Below are 18,957 nucleotides of genomic sequence, written 5' to 3' on the forward strand. Positions count from 1 at the left end.
AGCAGTGGAGGTCGCTCCTCCTGTGTAGCTTGGTATAGAGGGTTGGTTGGGGGGGTAAAAGTAGGCATACGCACTTTGACTGGGGACTTCAGTAGGGAACTCTTTCAGCCCTGGTGTGCTAATGTATGATTGAATGGGTGGACTTATATAACAGGACGACCAAATAATCTTAAGATCAACTGCTTTAGACTTCTGATCATCCATGATGGGAATTTTTGCATATGAGCCCACTGATGATGATGATGGTTCCAGTGAAAATGAAACACGAAAACAGAAACAAAAATGCAAAAATATTGAAGTTTCATTTTCAAGAGTTACAACTATCCATACATCAAGCCATCATGTCTGTTTATATTGGAAAATAATTGGAACCTGCACCTTAGCTATTGATAGAGGATGACTAGCAGAAGCCCCTTCAACATACAGGCAGTCAAGTCCAGATTGCTGCATATAAATGGGAATAAATTTGAACAATTGCAAATGTATATAAACAACTAATTTTATCTTAAAAATAAGGACTAAATGAAACAGAACAAAAGGATTGTTACTTCAGTGAAAGGGATATCAAGTGGCAAGAATTTGCTCTGCATCACATCCACAATTCCAAGATATGACCTCCCATTCATCCTGCAGGCATTTTCCACCATCGAATAGATAACGAACCAAATGAAAATCAGACAGTTGTCTTATTAAAACATCAGTAACAAATTCGTGCAAACCATACAGTTGTCCAATTTAACAATTCTTCCTTCATACCTATAGCTGCAAGAAATTAAGTTCTTTTTATCAGGTTTCTGCAGAAAGTCGTACGAGTTCAAGCCAAAAACCCATAGCGGTTTAGTGAATTCGGCATTTAAAGTATAGACTGGAAATACTTCATTAGTGGATTCCACCTAAAACATTAAGAAAAAAATAACATCTCAATCAAACTTGACAGTATTCATTGAGTATAATTTTTCATTATGTTAGACTACTTATTAAAGCACAGACATAATAGTTGTTACTTTCAGCAACAGTGACCTCATAACAATGCATCAGTTTATCCTCACTCAGAATCTAAACAATGTTCTAGAATTCTAGACAGATCTTTGTTTGACACTTGACAGACATCTTCATCTCACAAAACAAGCTAAAAGCAGCAAATTCAGTATCATGATTGAAAAACATATAACTGGACCTTGTTCACAAGCAGATAGAACTATCAAAAGCTTATTTTCATTGATCTTAACATTCTAAGAGTGTGTACCAAGTAAAGTGAAATATGTCAGTACCTTCCAGTGACCACTTAGTGATTCCACAATTGAAGGATTGCCAAGAATAGCATTCACTCAGGTAAATTCAATCTGAATTATAGTAAAAGAAATAGTAGAACTCACTGATTATGGAACTTATCAGAGCAGTGATTAATTAACCTAATGTGAATCTTATAGATTGAAGACTCATGAACTTGCCCGGACTTATTCTTGTAAAATAAACCCAACAAATGAACAAGATAAACTAAGAAATGGAACAAGAAAAATGGATAAAAGGATAGAGGATGGATTAGTGTTATGATTTAGGTGAAGAACAAGAAAGAAACACTTTCACATACAAACACCTAATGGCTCCACAAACTAGCAACACAAGAACTAGCAAGCATACCTTTACAATAAACCTTAGCCCCGCAAAAGATCGAATGCAACCCGAAGGAATTTTTAATAAGTCTTCAAAAGATAAAGAAGGTGAGCTCTTATATATGGAGAATTGGTCTCTTACAAATATTCAAAAGTTGAGAATGAAACCCTACAAAAGAGTATTTATACTAAAACAAAAGTAATAGGGAAAATAGTCTTTAAAATCTTGAAAATTGACATTTTCGGACAAAACGCGTTTTGGGGCCTTGCCCGGGCATTTTCTCTGTGGTCGGGCGTTTTGCTTCCTCATCCAGGCTCCGATTGAGGCGTGTAAGGTACTCACGCGAAGCTCTTTTGACGATGAAGACAATGATGGTCTTAGAAGAGCATTTGGACACTATCTTGATAGGTATATTGATATTTGAAATAGACCTCAGCTCCGGTGTGGTTCATTGGATGCCTTCGTTTGTTCTATTGGTTTGGCACTTCCCGGATTCACATCATCCTCTCCTTTTTGAAAGGATTTGTCCAAAAATCCGGTTTTTTAGATTCGTCTTTCGGACACCCAGATTCACATCATAACCAGACGTAGCTGCCTCAATAGGAATACACCACACATAGAGGCAAAAAATTCAAACAATTGATCATACGTGATGACGAAAATTGAAAACTTCAAATGACCTCGACCTCGACTCCTAACAATTACAATTAATATACTCTCAATCAATCCATAGTAGGGCATCATAATTAATCAATCAAAGTAAAAATCAACGCAATCGAAACAGTCTATGGTCTAATTGAATTAATTATCGAAAATTGACTCTTTGAGCGGAAGCAACGGCCCGAACGAAGAAGACTCCGTCGGGAGGAAACGTGATTACGTTGTTGCGACTCTTCTTCTCTACATCGATCACCTGCAACACGCTGCCGGCAGCGGTGCCGAAAACCTGTGCGATTTTATAATGAATAGTTGCTCCTTCTCGGTGGTCGAGAGTTGGGAGTGGCGGGAAGGAAAATGCAGGCTTTAGAATTCTCAATGTCTATTTGTTGCATTGCTTTATAAATATAGGGATATTGTCATCTAATATTAATATGAAACTTTAAAAAAATAGAGTTTTCTTTATGAACTTTAAAATTGGTAAATAATATTATGAATTTTACTTCGAGATTGTTATTTCACACTGTGAAAAAATTCCGGCTATATTAATAGATTGAAGAACAAATTTATAGTGTGTGCTTCAAGAAAAACTATTCTCAAAGATTGAAAATCTTGAAATTCTCGAAGTTGTTGTCGAGAAATTACGAAAAAAATCTGTATCATGATATTATTTGTCGGAATTTTTCATTGATGGGAATAACAAACTCGGATTAAAGTTAGTGATATTATTTGCCAATATTAAAGTTCGTGAGAAAAATCCAACTTTTTGAAAATTCCATAATATTAAGTGTCAATACCCCTTAAAAATATCTATATTTACCCAAACTCAGATAATATTCTGAGCAACTTTAAGGTGCTAGGAATTTTTTCGAGCACATATAAGTGATGCTCGGATATAGGGGAGTGATCAATTGCTAACTCATCATTTAATTGCTAACTACAACTAATTTAAGGCCATAGGATTTTAGAAAACGTGTGGTCTACAATTTGCCACGTGTAATTTTCGTTTTTATTAATAAAATCAAAACAGATAAAAAAACGCCAAATTAGGGTTTTAGATGAAAATGTCAATATAGTGTTTCGAAAATATCAACACAATGCTTTGAGAATGTCAACACGATGCTTTAAGAATGTTAACTCATTGCTTATATTGACATTCTACATGTATTATATTGACATATTTTATATAGTATGTTGACATTTCTGCTTTACGAAAAAATTGAAAATTTTTTGAATTTTTTTTTCAAATTTTGACGTCGGAACATATGCATATATGATATCGTTGGAATCCTTATAAAATTATCTTTAATTTGATATATGTTATATGAATTTAAAGTTTTGGAATTTCTTTTAAAAGTTAGTTATAACTAAACATGTACTCCCTCCGTCCCATTGAAGATGACCCACTTTCCTTTTTGGTTTGTCCCAATCAAGATGACCCATTACTTAAAATGGAAATCCCTTTATCTCTACTTTATTCCCTCTCTCTTACTTTACTCTCTCCACTTAACACACAAAATAATGTTCAATAAAATCCCGTGCCGCCCAAGGAAGGGGTCATCTTCCTTGGGACGGAGGGAGTAGTTAATTGACATTAATACCCCTATTGATATTTTATGGAATTAATCCTATGGCTTTATTGACGTTTTTTTTATCGTATTGATATTTCTTGGTTAATGATCTAGGCCCTTAATTTGAATATCTAATGGCTATTATTTAGTTGTAGTTAGCAATTAGGTATTGAGTTAGCAATATAACACTCCCCCTCGGATATATGTGGAAATATGATTTAATATATAAATTTTTCAAAGTAAATTATCTATATTTCGAGCACATTTACAGTACTCGCCAAACACCTTTTAAAATAGGAAAAACTAATTGATTTAAATGCCGAGCAAATTACTAGTACTCGGAATAAATGATTGGTAAAATGCCAAGCACAAGTAAAAGTGCTCGATGTTTTTATTGATGATTTATAATTGTTGGTATTATACGATTGCGTTCAATTCCACGACCAACTTTTTTAATGTAACTAATCATTCTCACAAAAACTTGAATCAAATAAGGGTGGTTTATAAACCGTATCAGCCGTTCGGACCGGCCATGAGCAGGGGTTTCACTGCGCTATTGCACGCCATTTCAGCATGACTTTTTTTTATTATTCTAGTACGTTTTTCTATCTTTAAGTATATGCATTCTTCTTCTATACTTGTAGTTTTTGAAATCATATTGGCATTTTAATCTATGTTGTGTATATCCGAGCACAATTAAATGTGCTTGCTATATTTCCAAGCACAACTAAATGTGCTTGGTATTTTCTGAGCACAAGTAAAGGTGCTCACTTGTTTTATAGATGATTTAATAGTTGATACGATTGCGTTTGATACCACAACCAACTTTTTTAATGGAACTAATCATTCTCGCAAAAACTTGAATCAAATATTTGGTTTATAATCCGTATCAGCCGTTTGGACCGGCCACGAGCGGGGGTTTGGCTGCGCTATTGCATGCCATTTCAGCATGACATTTAGTATCTCCATTCTTCTTCTATCCTTGTGGTTTTTGAAATCATATTTCCATTTTGATCTATGTTGCGTATATCCGAACACAATTAAATGCGCTTGCTATTTGCCGAACACAGTTATACGTGCTTGCTGGGTTGCCGAGCACAAATAAATGTAATCGCTGGTTTGCCGAGCACAAGTAAATATGCTCGGTAGTTTTGCGAGCAAAGGTAAAAGTGCTCGATATTTTTCCAAGCAAAGGTAAAAGTGCTCGATATTTTTCCGAGCAAAGGTAAAAGTGCTAGGTAGTTTGCGAGCACAAGTAAGGTGCTTGCCGAGTGTTGGTCGGAATAAGTGTTTTTTTTAGTGTCCGTTCCACTCTAAGTGACACATTTTCTTTTAGGAATATTCCACTGTAAATGACATATTTTTAAAATTGGCAACATCAATCTCTCTACTTTTTTCTCTCTCTTACTTTATTCGCTCCACTTAACTCACAAAACAACACTACATAAAATTTCGTGCTGAAAAAAAAATGCTCCACTTAAAATGGGATGGAGAGAGTATTTTTTTTATAATCCAAAAATCTCAAACCACCAAGTGATGGTGAAGTAGAGTACAGAACAACCGTAGAGCAGAAACAGATCACCCACAACGAGAACAAAGAAACGTCGTCTAAAAAAACAACCCTCTAGATCCCCATACTTCTCGGGCGGACACGTCGCTCTCCGTGGTCTGCTCTTCTTGGTCGGAGTCCTTGACTTCGACCTTCCTCTCTCCACCGTCTCACACGTATCTTGCTTATCTTGACTGCTCTCTATCTCCGAAGATGGCTGCTCATTAGTTGTATTTGTACTCGTATCAAAACACCTTGTATTCCATCAATTCCTACAACGAACCAAATCAAAATCCAGAAATTAATAACAGCATGAAATAGTTCTCAAAACCAAAATCTAGACAAACAATTAGCTGAACATAATATCTAAGTACATATCAATAATGCATAGCAATTCAACAGGAAAACTAATAGATAAGGTCCAGTATAGCTAATGAATAACGAAGATAAATTAGAGTTTGTCCATAAAATTGGATTCCCAAAAAAGAAACATATGGTGCACTTGATTTGGGTGGCTCATCACTTTTGAAGGTAAGCAATGTGACCTTGATAAATCGGTTGGCCATCTTCTCATATTAGTAATGCCAATCTGACAAGTGGAAAAGTTGAAATTAATCATCCTTGTTTGCAATCTTAGAAGGTGGAAATTCTGGAGTTCCAGTTCAGCTTGTGGGAGTTCCAAATTGGGCCAAATTATGTACTTCACTTGCCAAAGCCGCCGTCAATAGATCTGAATGGTTGAACAGTAGCATTGGAGTCGACTGTGGGCTTCATCCATGTGCTCTTCCAGAAAATATACGATTGATTCTGTAGGGTGGTTATGCCTTAAATGCTTAGCCTTTTTGACTTAGGCATAGCAACTTTGTCTTCTGAAGATTATGGCTCCTTATTTCTTGCTGAAATGCAAGTCATATATGTGGAGATTTTGTGAGTGTGTACGTGATATTTGGGAGCACACATTGTGGACTTTCTCTCCAACCATTTTGCCTATAAAAGGAGCATGGGAGAATGCCTTTGTGGCAACCACTACTACTTCAGAACAAAGCTTCAAAGCTTCTGCCTTCTTTTCTCTTTTGTAGCTTAGGCTTTCTAATTCCATTATCCTAAAATATTGGTGTTAGCCTTTTTTGTAATCATCCCCACATTACTAGTGAAATTTCTCCTCCGGCCGTGGACGTAGGTCGCATTGACCGAACCACGTAAATTCTTGTGTCCATTGTCCAATTTATCTTTCTGTCTTTTGTCTTTGTTATCACTATTTTGGGTTATTAGATTGAACCGGAACTCCGATTCTTAACAAACTGGTATCAGAGCCGGTTTTCCGGTTCTGAAATAATCTTTAGCCATGACGATAACAAAGACGTCAATTGAAAAGTTTGACAGAAATGTTAACTTTTCAATGTGGCGACTCAAGATGGAGGCCATCCTCATTCAGGACGGTTGTGAGCTGGCACTCCAGGGAGTTGAGGAGAAGCCATCAGAGATGACGCTGCAGGAGTTTGCAGAGTTGGACAAGCGGGCCAGATCGGGAATCATATTAAACCTCGCATATGAGGTTTTGGCGGAAGTTGCTGCAGAGACGACAGCAAAAGGAATGTGGGATTCATTGAAAGCGATTTACATGAAGAAGACCATGGAAAATCGACTTTATCTGAAACAGAAGCTATATAGCTTGAGAATGACAGAAGGTACATCTATAATCTCTCATCTAGATAGATTTGACTCAGTCATTATTGATTTGGAGAATGTAGATGTTAAGGTTAGTGAAGAAAATCAGGCCATACTATTATTGTGTTCCCTTCCCCCATCTTTAAAACATTTTCGGGATACTATGATTTATGGGAAAGATACCATCTCATATAGTAGTGTCAAATCTGCTTTAAAGTCAAAAGAGCAGATAGATAGGGACATCACAGGGGAATCTAGTAGTGGTCAGGCAGAGGGTTTATTTGTGCGGGGTAGATCAGAGAGTAAAGATTTTGAAAATAGATCTAAAGGAAAGTCAAAATCGAAGCATGCAAATAAAAAATGTAATTACTGCAAGAAGAAAGGGCACATCAAGGCTGACTGTTTTAAATTGAAAAATAAGGAGAAAAATAACAATAGCCAGAACAATAACACTGCCGAAGCTAGTGTAGCTGCAGATGAAAGTGATGGAACTGTCTTTATTGCCTCGGCAAATGTTGTGAGGTCTAGTGATGAGTGGATCTTAGATTCGGGCTGTTCTTACCACATTTGTCCTAACCGAGATTGTTTTTCTACTTATGAATCTTATGATGGTGGATATGTTTTGATGGGAAATAACCCCCCCTGTAAGGTTGTTGGTAAAGGTGCAGTTCAAATCAAGATGTTTGACGGTATTATCCGAACACTCACTAATGTTAGACATGTTCCGGACTTGAAGAGAAATCTTGTCTCTTTAGGTACCCTTGATGCACAAGGGTGCAGGTTCTCGGCTGAAGGTGGAGTTTTAAAGATAACCAAAGGTGCTCTTGTTGTGATGAAAGCTTGCAGGTCTGGAAACTTGTATGTTTTGCAGGGATCTACTGTTACAGGTGTTGTTGCAGTCTCTTCTACTCCAAAAGCTGATACCACAAGATTGTGGCACATGCGGCTTGGGCACATGGGTGAGAAAGGCTTAACCTTGTTAAGTAAGCGAGGCCTCCTTTGTGGTCAAAGTACAGGTAAGATGGAATTTTGTGAGCACTGTGTGTTTGGGAAACAAAAGAGAGTTAGCTTCCAAACACCAGCTGTTCATAAAACGAAAGGTACTTTGGATTACATTCATTCTGATTTGTGGGGTCCTTCTCGCATACCCTCTAAAGGTGGTGCCCGATATATGTTAACTTTCATTGATGATTATTCAAGGAAAGTTTGGGTCTATTTTCTTAAACAGAAAAGTGATGTTTTCCTAACATTTAAACAGTGGAAAATATTGATTGAAAAGCAAACAGGAAAACACATCAAGCGGTTACGGACTGATAATGGCTTGGAATTTTGTGGAAGCGAGTTCAACGATTTTTGCAAGAATGAAGGAATCGCTCGACACCGCACGGTCAGGATGACACCTCAACAAAATGGTGTAGCCGAGCGCATGAATCGGACTCTTCTAGAGAGAGCTAGATGTATGATCTCTAATGCCGGGTTGACTTTAGATTTTTGGGCAGAAGCCATCGCTACTGCATGCTACATTGTCAACCGCGCTCCTTGTGCTCCTCTTGATTTCAAGACTCCAGAGGAAATTTGGTCAGGTAATCCTGCTGATTACTCTAATTTGAGAATTTTTGGGTGTCCTGCTTATATGCATGTAAACGAGGGAAAGTTAGAGCCTAGAGCTAAGAAATGTATTTTCCTTGGTTATGCTTCAGGGGTGAAAGGATATAGATTATATTGTCCTGATCCCAATTCACCCAAATTTGTAATTAGTAGAGATGTAACATTTGACGAAACCTCCATGTTGTATTCTAGAAATGAGTCTTGTAATCCTTATAATTTAGAAAAGGGGGATAGTGAACAAAGTAATGTGGAGTTAGAGATAGATACTTCAGATTCTTCTCAAAATTCTTCTACTAGAGGGACGGGTCGAGAAAATGAAATAGATCCAGCTCTCTTTGAAGATGAACGTGAGGAACAAGAATATTCCATAGCTAGAGACCGACCAAGAAGAGAGATTCGACTACCACAAAGGTACGTTGATGTAGCTTCATACGCTTTAACAGTGGCACAAGAAACAGGTGGAGATGGTGAACCTTCCACTTATCTGGAAGCGATCCAAAGTGCACACTCAGACAAATGGGTGGTAGCTATGAATGAAGAAATGGAATCTCTGCACAAAAATGGTACATGGACTCTTGTGCAGCCGCCGAAGGGTAAGAAAATAGTTGGATGCAAATGGGTCTTCAAGAAGAAGGAAGTTGCTTCAGGTGTTGAGGATGCAAGGTATAAAGCACAATTGGTTGCAAAGGGCTTCAGTCAGGTACAAGGTGTAGATTTTAATGATGTTTTCTCACCTGTTGTTAAACATAGCTCTATTCGTGTACTACTTGCATTGGTGACCATGTATGATTTAGAGCTAGAACAGCTTGACGTCAAGACGGCGTTCTTACATGGTGAATTAGATGAGAAAATCTATATGAAGCAACCCGAAGGTTTTTAAGTTGAAGGAAAGGAAGATCAGGTATGTTTGCTAAAGAAATCCTTATATGGATTAAAGCAATCGCCAAGACAATGGTATAAAAGGTTCGATTCTTTTATGTTGGGTCATGGTTTCTCCAGGAGCAAGTGTGATAGTTGTGTTTACTTCCGGAAGTTGAATGATGGCTCATTCACTTATTTATTGTTATATGTTGAGGACATGCTCATTGCAGCTAAGAATCTTGCAGAAATTCATCAATTGAAGGCCTTGTTAAGTGGTGAATTTGAGATGAAAGATTTGGGAGCAGCTAAAAAGATTCTTGGTATGGAGATTAGACGTGACAGAGGAGTTGGTAAGTTATTCCTGACCCAGGAGAATTACCTTAAGAAAGTTTTGGAGAGATTTGGCATGCACGATGCCAAATCAGTAAGTACTCCTCTTGCTAGCCATTTCAGGCTATCTGCTGCTCAGTCACCAACATCGAAAGAAGAAGAGAATTATATGGCACGAGTTCCCTACTCTAGGGCTGTTGGCAGTATTATGTATGCAATGGTTTGTACTCGTCCTGATATTTCACAAGCTGTTAGTGTTGTAAGCAGGTATATGGCTAACCCAGGAAAAGAACATTGGCAAGCGGTGAAGTGGATTCTCAGATACTTGAAGGGTACTCTTAACACTTGTTTAGAGTTTGGTAGAAATGATAATACATTGGTTGGTTTTGTAGATTCAGACTACGCCGGTGATCTCGATAAACGCAGGTCTCTTACAGGTTATGTATTTTGTATTGGAGGTTGTGCAATTAGCTGGAAAGCTACTTTACAACATGTGGTGGCATTGTCTACCACCGAAGCAGAATATATGGCGGTTACTGAGGCAATCAAAGAAACATTATGGTTGAGAGGTTTATTCGGTGAATTAACTCTACAACAAGGCGTTACTACCATTTTTTGTGATAGTCAAAGTGCAATTCATTTGACTAAAGATCAGATGTATCATGAGAGGACTAAGCATATTGACGTTAAGTATCACTTTATTCGTGATGTCATTGCAGATAAGAAAGTCCTTGTTCAGAAGATCAACACCAACAACAATCCTGCTGATATGTTTACGAAGGCCCTTCCGGTGTACAAGTTCAAGCAATGCTTGGACTTGATCGGTCTTTCAGAAGTGGTGAATTAGCCCGTTGGGGCTTTGCCGGAGGTGATAAAAATTCACTAGTATTTTGCATTTAAGTCAAGGTGGAGATTTGTAGGGTGGCTATGCCTTAAATGCTTAGCCTTTTTGACTTAGGCATAGCAACTTTGTCTTCTGAAGATTATGGCTCCTTATTTCTTGCTGAAATGCAAGTCATATATGTGGAGATTTTGTGAGTGTGTACGTGATATTTGGGAGCACACATTGTGGACTTTCTCTCCAACCATTTTGCCTATAAAAGGAGCATGGGAGAATGCCTTTGTGGCAACCACTACTACTTCAGAACAAAGCTTCAAAGCTTCTGCCTTCTTTTCTCTTTTGTAGCTTAGGCTTTCTAATTCCATTATCCTAAAATATTGGTGTTAGCCTTTTTTGTAATCATCCCCACATTACTAGTGAAATTTCTCCTCCGGCCGTGGACGTAGGTCGCATTGACCGAACCACGTAAATTCTTGTGTCCATTGTCCAATTTATCTTTCTGTCTTTTGTCTTTGTTATCACTATTTTGGGTTATTAGATTGAACCGGAACTCCGATTCTTAACAGATTCACATAAGCACGCATGTTTTAAACACGTAATCTCTTCACTTTGTTGTTGTTTTACAGTAGATGGAAGGGCTAAGGATCCGATGAGTCCAGTTCCAGGTACTCAGCGTCAAGTTCACCATATCACACGTATCGCTCTGAACAGAAGCCAAACACGTCTCCAGAGTAGGAGATCCCAATCGCAGGAGGATCTCATTTCTTCCATGGCAGAGGGAAACGCGATGAAGCCCTGAGACAACAACCCACTGCAGGTCTCTTGAGCGGAGTGGTTGCTGCTGCATGGTGTTTTCCTACTGAAACGAGACGTGGAAAGATGAAGCGGAGGGATGGAGTTTGGAGGTACATAATTATTGATGGTGACATCTATGTATTAACTATAGATGCATTAAGGAAAGGCGCCGCAGTGTTAACTATAGATGCATCAACACATAGCAACTCCACAGGAAAACTCATAGACAAGGACTATAGCTAATGAATAACGAAGATGAATTAGAGTTTGTCCGTAAAATTTGTCCAGATTCATGTGGGATTGGAACAACATAAAAACCAACCAATAATCCAAAGCATGGAAAACACTACAATTAATCAAAACCATTGAGATCATGGAGTGCTTAATGTGAAGATGATCATGGCACGTTCTGGAGTTGGTACTACGTTAAAGTCTACGGAGAAATCCTACGAACTTCGATCTTCTTTTCTGACTCTGTCCGAACTCTGTTCTTAGCTTAAATCTCAACCTATCAGGTGTGAAATATATCCAAATGAGTCAAACAAACACTCTCTCAAATGCACGAATATAATTCTATTTGATTCACATCACATCCTAGTTTCTTGAAACCTTAATTAACTTTTATTCAATACCAAAATCTGACTTCGAAATTGATTTCCACACTAATTATATGATGTGCGGTCTAAAATGAAAAAGAAATAAAAACGTAAATAAGAAATAAAATTTGAAAATCTGTAATATGATGTTTTTATTCCTCAAATGGCCTCCGATGACAAAAAATCATTATGTATCAACACACCTCCAACGGAATCCTATGTTCGACTCCTTAGCCTGTTTCACAAGTCCTGCGTGAATACCAAGTTATTTCGAGGCCGTGACTTTTTAAGCTCGTCGGCTGGAACTGCAATAAGAGGTATAAGATGGTTAATGAAGGAGAGGAATCTAAAGCACTACAATTACATGCTTAAGAATTTAAATTTGTTTGGAATTTTTATTATATGGGAAATTGAACCAAAGTAATTGCAAAATAAAAAAAAAATCATTTTACATGTGTCCAACAAATATAACTTGTCTCATTTATGATTCTCTATATTAGCGCAAAGTTTCATGAAAGAAAACAATGAAGATAAAAAAGGTGCACAGCTTAAAGAATTTTTTTTACAGAATCATCTTTGTAACCGTGAATTCACAGAAGCTGTACCAATAACAACCAAAAATCATATACTATTAATATTTGTGAATTGATTTATCTAATTAAGATCGGATGGTTCTATCTTAAAATTTTGACAATTTGGTAGTTTTGGCAAAATATGAAAAAATGATATTCTTTTCTTAAACGGATAGCAAAAAATGATAGTACTACTTACTTGCAACAACATTCAAACGGGTTGGTCATCGATCTTGATTGCCAGATGGGGATGCTGGCTGAGCCATTCTGAATCAATACGTAGTTTCGGGCAATCTCTAATTTCTAAAAGGTTCAATGCATCTACAGAGGGCAGACGCTTCATCTTGCTGCAACTATGTAGAGATAGCCATGATAGAGATGAGAGGTTCCCCAACCATTGTGGCAATTCTTCAACTCCTAAATTCTCCAACTCTAACCTATCAAGAGCAGTGACATTTTGAATTGAATGGGGCAGCCACTCCCAATTTTCCACCCCCTTCAAATATAAGCGATCAAGTGAGCTTCCGCATCCTCGCAGCATCCCTTCCACAGTCTCTGCAATGCCAACACTGGCCTCTCTTAACCACTCCACACTCACATCTATCTCTAATTCTCTCAAGCTGCTAAGATCCCAACTCTCAACACTAGCAGCCATCAATTTAGGAACACCTTTGATTCTCAATCGTGTGAGACGAGTACACGTTCCAGCGAGGCAGTCAATTAGCATTGGTAGGTTCTTTAGCCTCCTTAATCCATCCAATTGAAGAACCACAACTGCAGGGGCCCACGACTCTAGCATTTCACACAGCAATTCCATCAGCTCTCTGCATTCTATAATTCTCAGCTCACGGAGGATCCCTTCTGAGTGTCTTGCTCCGCCACTTGGATTCCCAATCGACTTCAGACTCTCACAATACATAATACACAAACTCTTCAGAGAGTTGAGGTTGTCCAAGGTAACCCTCTCAACACAGGACAACTTGATATAGTCACATATGAGAGATTCTGATTGTTAAGGAATAACCATTCTGTCAGAACTTCCAATCTATCTAACTCTTCTATTTCGAGTGACGTTAAATGATTAAACGAAGCATTTATGAGCCTCACCTTCTTCAATCTTTTCAAAGAAAGAGACTTTAGATTAGGCAAGTGCTCCAGCCTTGGGATTTCATCAATTTCTGAGCAATTGGAGAGTGTAATTTCAATCAAGTTGGCAAGCGGTACCCAAGAGCCATGAGGCCCATCACGTACTTCCATCTTCTCTGCCCATGTTGAAAATCTTTTTCCTTTAAATCCTGAAATCTTCAAATTCTTCACATTTGCATGAGGTTGGAGCCCTTCCAACACACTCTCATTATTTCTTTCATCTTCTCTACCATTATTCCATATAAACATCAAATTATATAAGTTTGGTTTCTGAAATATATTTGCTTTCAGAGCCTCGTCCTTATCACGCACCTCCTCCAGATTACGAATCACTAGTTTTCCTTTGAGATCCTTCAAACTGCCGAGTTCTTCAATACGGTAGCCCTTCTCTTTGCCTACTGGGAGGAAAGGTAGTGTTCGGAGACTAGTTAATCTACCAATCTCCGCTGGAAACTTTGTACGAGAACCGATATGAAGATGCCTTAAGTTAAACATGTACTTCAACGAACTTGGCAGTTTCTCAAAATCCCATCTTCTTACTCTTATTGTTTGCAAGTGATGGAGCTCACCAATCCATTTCGGCAAGTTTGCAATCTTTGTATTTGAAATATTCAAATTTCTCAAATGTACCAACCCCTAAATGAATCGGGTATCTCTTCATAATCACCAAAAAGTGTAAGATTATGCAAACATTCAAAGCCTGAGAACTTAGTACAAGAAGTTCCATCTTCCAAGATTAATGTACGCAAGTGCTTCGCCACATTTTTTTGTATAGGACTTGATTCTTTTTTCAGAAACATGTATCGAGCAGGGGTACTGTCATCTGCATTATTGAATAAGACAGAAGATGCAAGATCATGCACAAGATCATGCATCACACACCTCCAAACATTTCCATAATCATCTCTGTGTAAAACTTGCAACAAAGAGTTTTGTAGAAGCACATTAAAAAACATGTCACCCACAGACTCCATGTCATCTCTTCGGCTAGGTTGAAGAAACTCTTCGGCCATCCACAGTTCAATCAACTCCTGCTTCTCGATTTCCCAACCTTTGGGGAAAACCGAACAAAACGCAAAGCACTTCTTGAGAGAAGGTGAAGAGAGGTAATCGAAGCTCAATTTCAATATTTTTGAGATATTTTCACCTCCTTCAGCATCTGAAAGCCAATTTTCATTGATGAAGCGCCACTCTTCTTTGGACTTACCGCGAAGCACTCCCCCGACTACATTGGCAGCTAAGGGCAAACCCTGACATCTTTTAGCAATATTTCTTCCAATCATCTCGATTCCTGATGGAACTTCACCATTTTCATCGAAAGTTTTGGCTTTTATTATGGACCAACAAACTTCATCTGATAAGCCATCCAAATGATGAATATGAAATGGTTTTACATTTGAAGCAACTTTATCACTCCTGGTGGTGATGATAATGCCATTTCCGTTTGTAGAAGTAACTCCCATTATAGAGTTTATAAAGTCTTCCCATTTAGATATATCTTCATTCCATACATCATCAAGAACAAGAAGATAAGTTTTAGACTTGAGAACTTCGTGAAGCCTTTTCAGGATTAGTTCTCTGCTCTCAACTCCATCACCATCTGAAGTCAATGCCGAAAGGATTTTTTTGAAAAGGCTGATTGGATCAAATGTTTGAGAAACATGAACCCAAATAAGATATCCGAATCGAGCCTTTACACTTTCATGATTAAAGACTTTCCTAGTCAACGTAGTCTTCCCCATACCCCCATTCCCCATGGAAAAGATCCGATCATCCTGGATATGGGTGAGCATGTGAACTAGTTTAGGCACATCTTAATCTCTTCCAATAAAGATAGGATCAAGACTGAACGAATCCGTCTCGGTGGAAGTATGAGCAACAGCAGCAGGTGCATTCACAACCATGCTTTGAAGGCCAAGATCTGTTGCCCTTTTGTTCATACGCTCAAAAGTAGCATTAATTTGTTTGATTGTGTGAGCCATATCACGCCGACGCACAATGCCATTAAAGGATGAGAAGCATGATAGTACCTTATCCTTGGCTTTGGGTATCTTCATTTTCTTCACTTTTTTGTGGAGAAGATGATAGCTGAGTTCGTCCAAGGCATTGTCAGCATCGAAAGCCACGGCTTCAAGGTCCCTCAACCAGATCTTAACAGAATCTTGGGTGATGGATTTCTTCTCAGCGTCATTCAGGTAGGCTTGAATCGTCTCCAAAGTCCTCTGCATCTGCTGGGCATCTTTATCGAGACCTCGAAGTAGAGAGTACTCATCCTTGAAAAGGTTGATCAGGTTTTGGAGAAGAACTTCAATGGCTGCTGAAGACACTCCTTCCATGGTTTTACAAAGAGAGATCTAAGGGAGAAAATGCTTGTAAGAATGTGGATGATATTGATACACCAATTGTCCTTCACAATTTAAGGAAATTGGGTTCTTCATTCTAATCAGTGAATTCGTTCTCTATTATCAGGGAAATTGGATTATGCCGGTTAGAATCTATACATAATTATATTATGTTATTAATTTGTGAGCTTGGCGATGAATAGCAACAATCTTAAGCAATTTGTGTGGAAATCTCTTAGTCTCTATTTGATACAGTAGTATATAACTGAGCAATAGAACACATACATAAATAAGATAGGGCAATCCATCAACAGAAAATGTAAAATGGAAAATGAAAAATGAAATAGTACTTACTTCACTTGCTGCAGGATTCAATCGTTTAGTAATCAAATTGCTCTCTCAATCTCTGTTCAATTTCAAATTTTGAGAATTTGAATGATAGGTAGCAAAACAAAATTAGCTCAACTCAGCAGGGTATCAATTATTGAAAAGCTAAAGCTAGTGGCTAATTTAAAATTATACATTGTTGACCTTAAAATTAGTCATTATTTAGTTTATAAGTTGAAAGACTCTTGTTTGACGAGGGCCCACAGTTCTAACAACTGCTAATATTGATAAGGACATTTGGAGTATGCCATCATATTCATAAAGGCATCCACAATATAGAAGGAAAGTTCAAAAACTGAGCATACACACTAAGACATGTTAAGGAAGATGATATCGAATAAAATCTGCCCAGATGTGTTTGCTTGTAATATTTTTGTAGATGCTCTTTGCCGAGAGGGAAGGATGGAAGAGGCCGAGCATATGCTGGTCAAAATGAGGCAAATTGATGTTCTACCCGTCATTTACCTAAACAAAAATCATTACATTGTTTATTTTTTTATGCAGGGAACAAGGATTCAAGACATGGTTCCAGGAAATTTATATAATACTTTCAACTTTTTTTCTTTAAATATATCATTTGTTAGGTTATATTTAAGTTTTTCTTAGAGTTAGTTTGTTTTATTTTTTTTATAGTTTTGTTTTAATTTTTCCATTCATGCTATAATAGTTCTTTTTTTTTTTTTGTACAAATATTAAAATTGCATAAGCTTCTGACTATCTAGATTATTTTGAAGCTACAACTTTACACATTTGTAGCCAACTTCGGTACGTCATAGTTTTCATGCAAAGAAAACTCCTAAAAGAACGAAATGACGAAAGGAAGCAAAGAAGACGAAGTATATAAACTATCACTTTTGTTTTCGCGCATATGCATATATCATTAATTTGGAGATTAAGGAGGAAAATAAGGTTGGGGAAGAGTCAACGAAATATTGGAGTTTGTGTTTTATTTTATATTTGTTCTTTATTTTGCTATTATTATTATTGTACAATTAGGGTTGTTCACATATAAGGTTTTTTGAATGCCTTACGAACTATATTGTTTTATTGTTCTATTGTTTATACGTGTGTGTTTTTCAAATTTTTTACATCATTTTACTATCTTTTTATGACGATATCATTGTCTTCAATATACTTTTTAGTTGTGTATTAAATATTTTATACTAATTTAATATTGATAGTGTTTTAGTATTGAAGTAAGTATGTTGTAACGATGGTATTTTTCTTCGTTGTAGAGACCTATAAGTGTCGTAATTAACAAATATTTTCATGTTGGTTTAATTTAGAATTTATGTAATTTTATATGTATAATTATTTGTCATATTGTACTATTTTTTTATTTTTTAATCTTATGTAATGATGTTATTTTTTATTTTATTTAGTTTATTCCCAATGTGTAATTAATAGAACAAATATATTATGTTGTTGCACATGGCGCGTGGGCTAACCCTAGTTAGTATTAATACACCACATATCAAATTTAATTTGTTGTATGTTATAGTAATTGAGCTAAGAACTGTATTTTATATAGAAACATAAAATATAATAAACTTATCTTTAAAATATAAAGACAATAGTTAAGAACGTGTCTTTTTGGACTTTAACATTCCAAATGTTAAGAATTTAAAGAAAATAAAAGGTTAAAGTTAAAAATACTTCCTCCGTTCCATAAATATATGTTCACTTTTTCTGTCCGACAAATATATGTGCATTCCATTTTTGGAAAGTTTTATCACTTTATTAATGTAAGTCTCACTATCCATTAACACTACTTTAACTACTATTCTCCTCTTCTCTCTTACTTTATCATACTATTCTCCCCCTATCTCTTAGAGCACTCCCAATGGAGGTGGCGAATTCTCGGCGATAAATCGCCGATTATCGCCGAATTATCGCCGGCCATTGTGGCGAAGTCGGCGATAATTCGGCGATAATGTTACCGTTGCTTCGCCGAGTGGCGATTTATCGCCGGATTATCGCCGAGCGATCGCCGGCCACTGTGGGCGACGCTCGGCGATAATCGGCGATTTTTAAAATTTTTTTTTTTTTTTTTGGCCGAACGGCTATTTTATCCCACCCCTATAAATATTTCATCCTCTTCCTCCATTCATCACCCACAAACTTCATTCACACAAATTTTCAATCTTTTTTCTCTCCATCTTTATTAAATGAGTTCTGATTCATCGTCTCGTGCTCAGTCCGACGAGGAAATATCACATTCTTCTTCCGAAGAAGAGGTACCTCCCGCTCCCACCGGATGGGATGTAGCGGGTTTCGCCAACAACCCAATCAACAACTATATCTCCCGCTGCATACAAAGCGAGATCGCTCGAATGCAGCAGCCACCCCCCCAACGGCCAATCCGCCGGCGGCGCCGATACATCCCTCGCAACCACACTGGTGCGCACGATCGGCTGTTC

General features: G+C 37.4%; 1 pseudogene across 1 annotated transcript; it reads right to left on the reverse strand.

Moving 5' to 3' along the window:
• Positions 1-12,089: 12,089 nt before the first annotated feature.
• LOC148926564 (disease resistance protein RGA2-like) lies at positions 12,090-16,623 on the reverse strand (annotated as a pseudogene). Its single transcript, XR_016130746.1, has 3 exons — positions 16,505-16,623; positions 12,862-16,162; positions 12,090-12,395 (listed from the first exon to the last, which is right to left on the reverse strand). The product of XR_016130746.1 is annotated as a disease resistance protein RGA2-like (transcript).
• Between the last annotated feature and the right edge of the window lie 2,334 nt (positions 16,624-18,957).

This window comes from Salvia hispanica, chromosome 5 (assembly GCF_029641045.1).
Source record: "Salvia hispanica isolate PSC_SH4W2 chromosome 5, Shi_PSC_v1, whole genome shotgun sequence".
NCBI lineage: Eukaryota > Viridiplantae > Streptophyta > Magnoliopsida > Lamiales > Lamiaceae > Salvia > Salvia hispanica.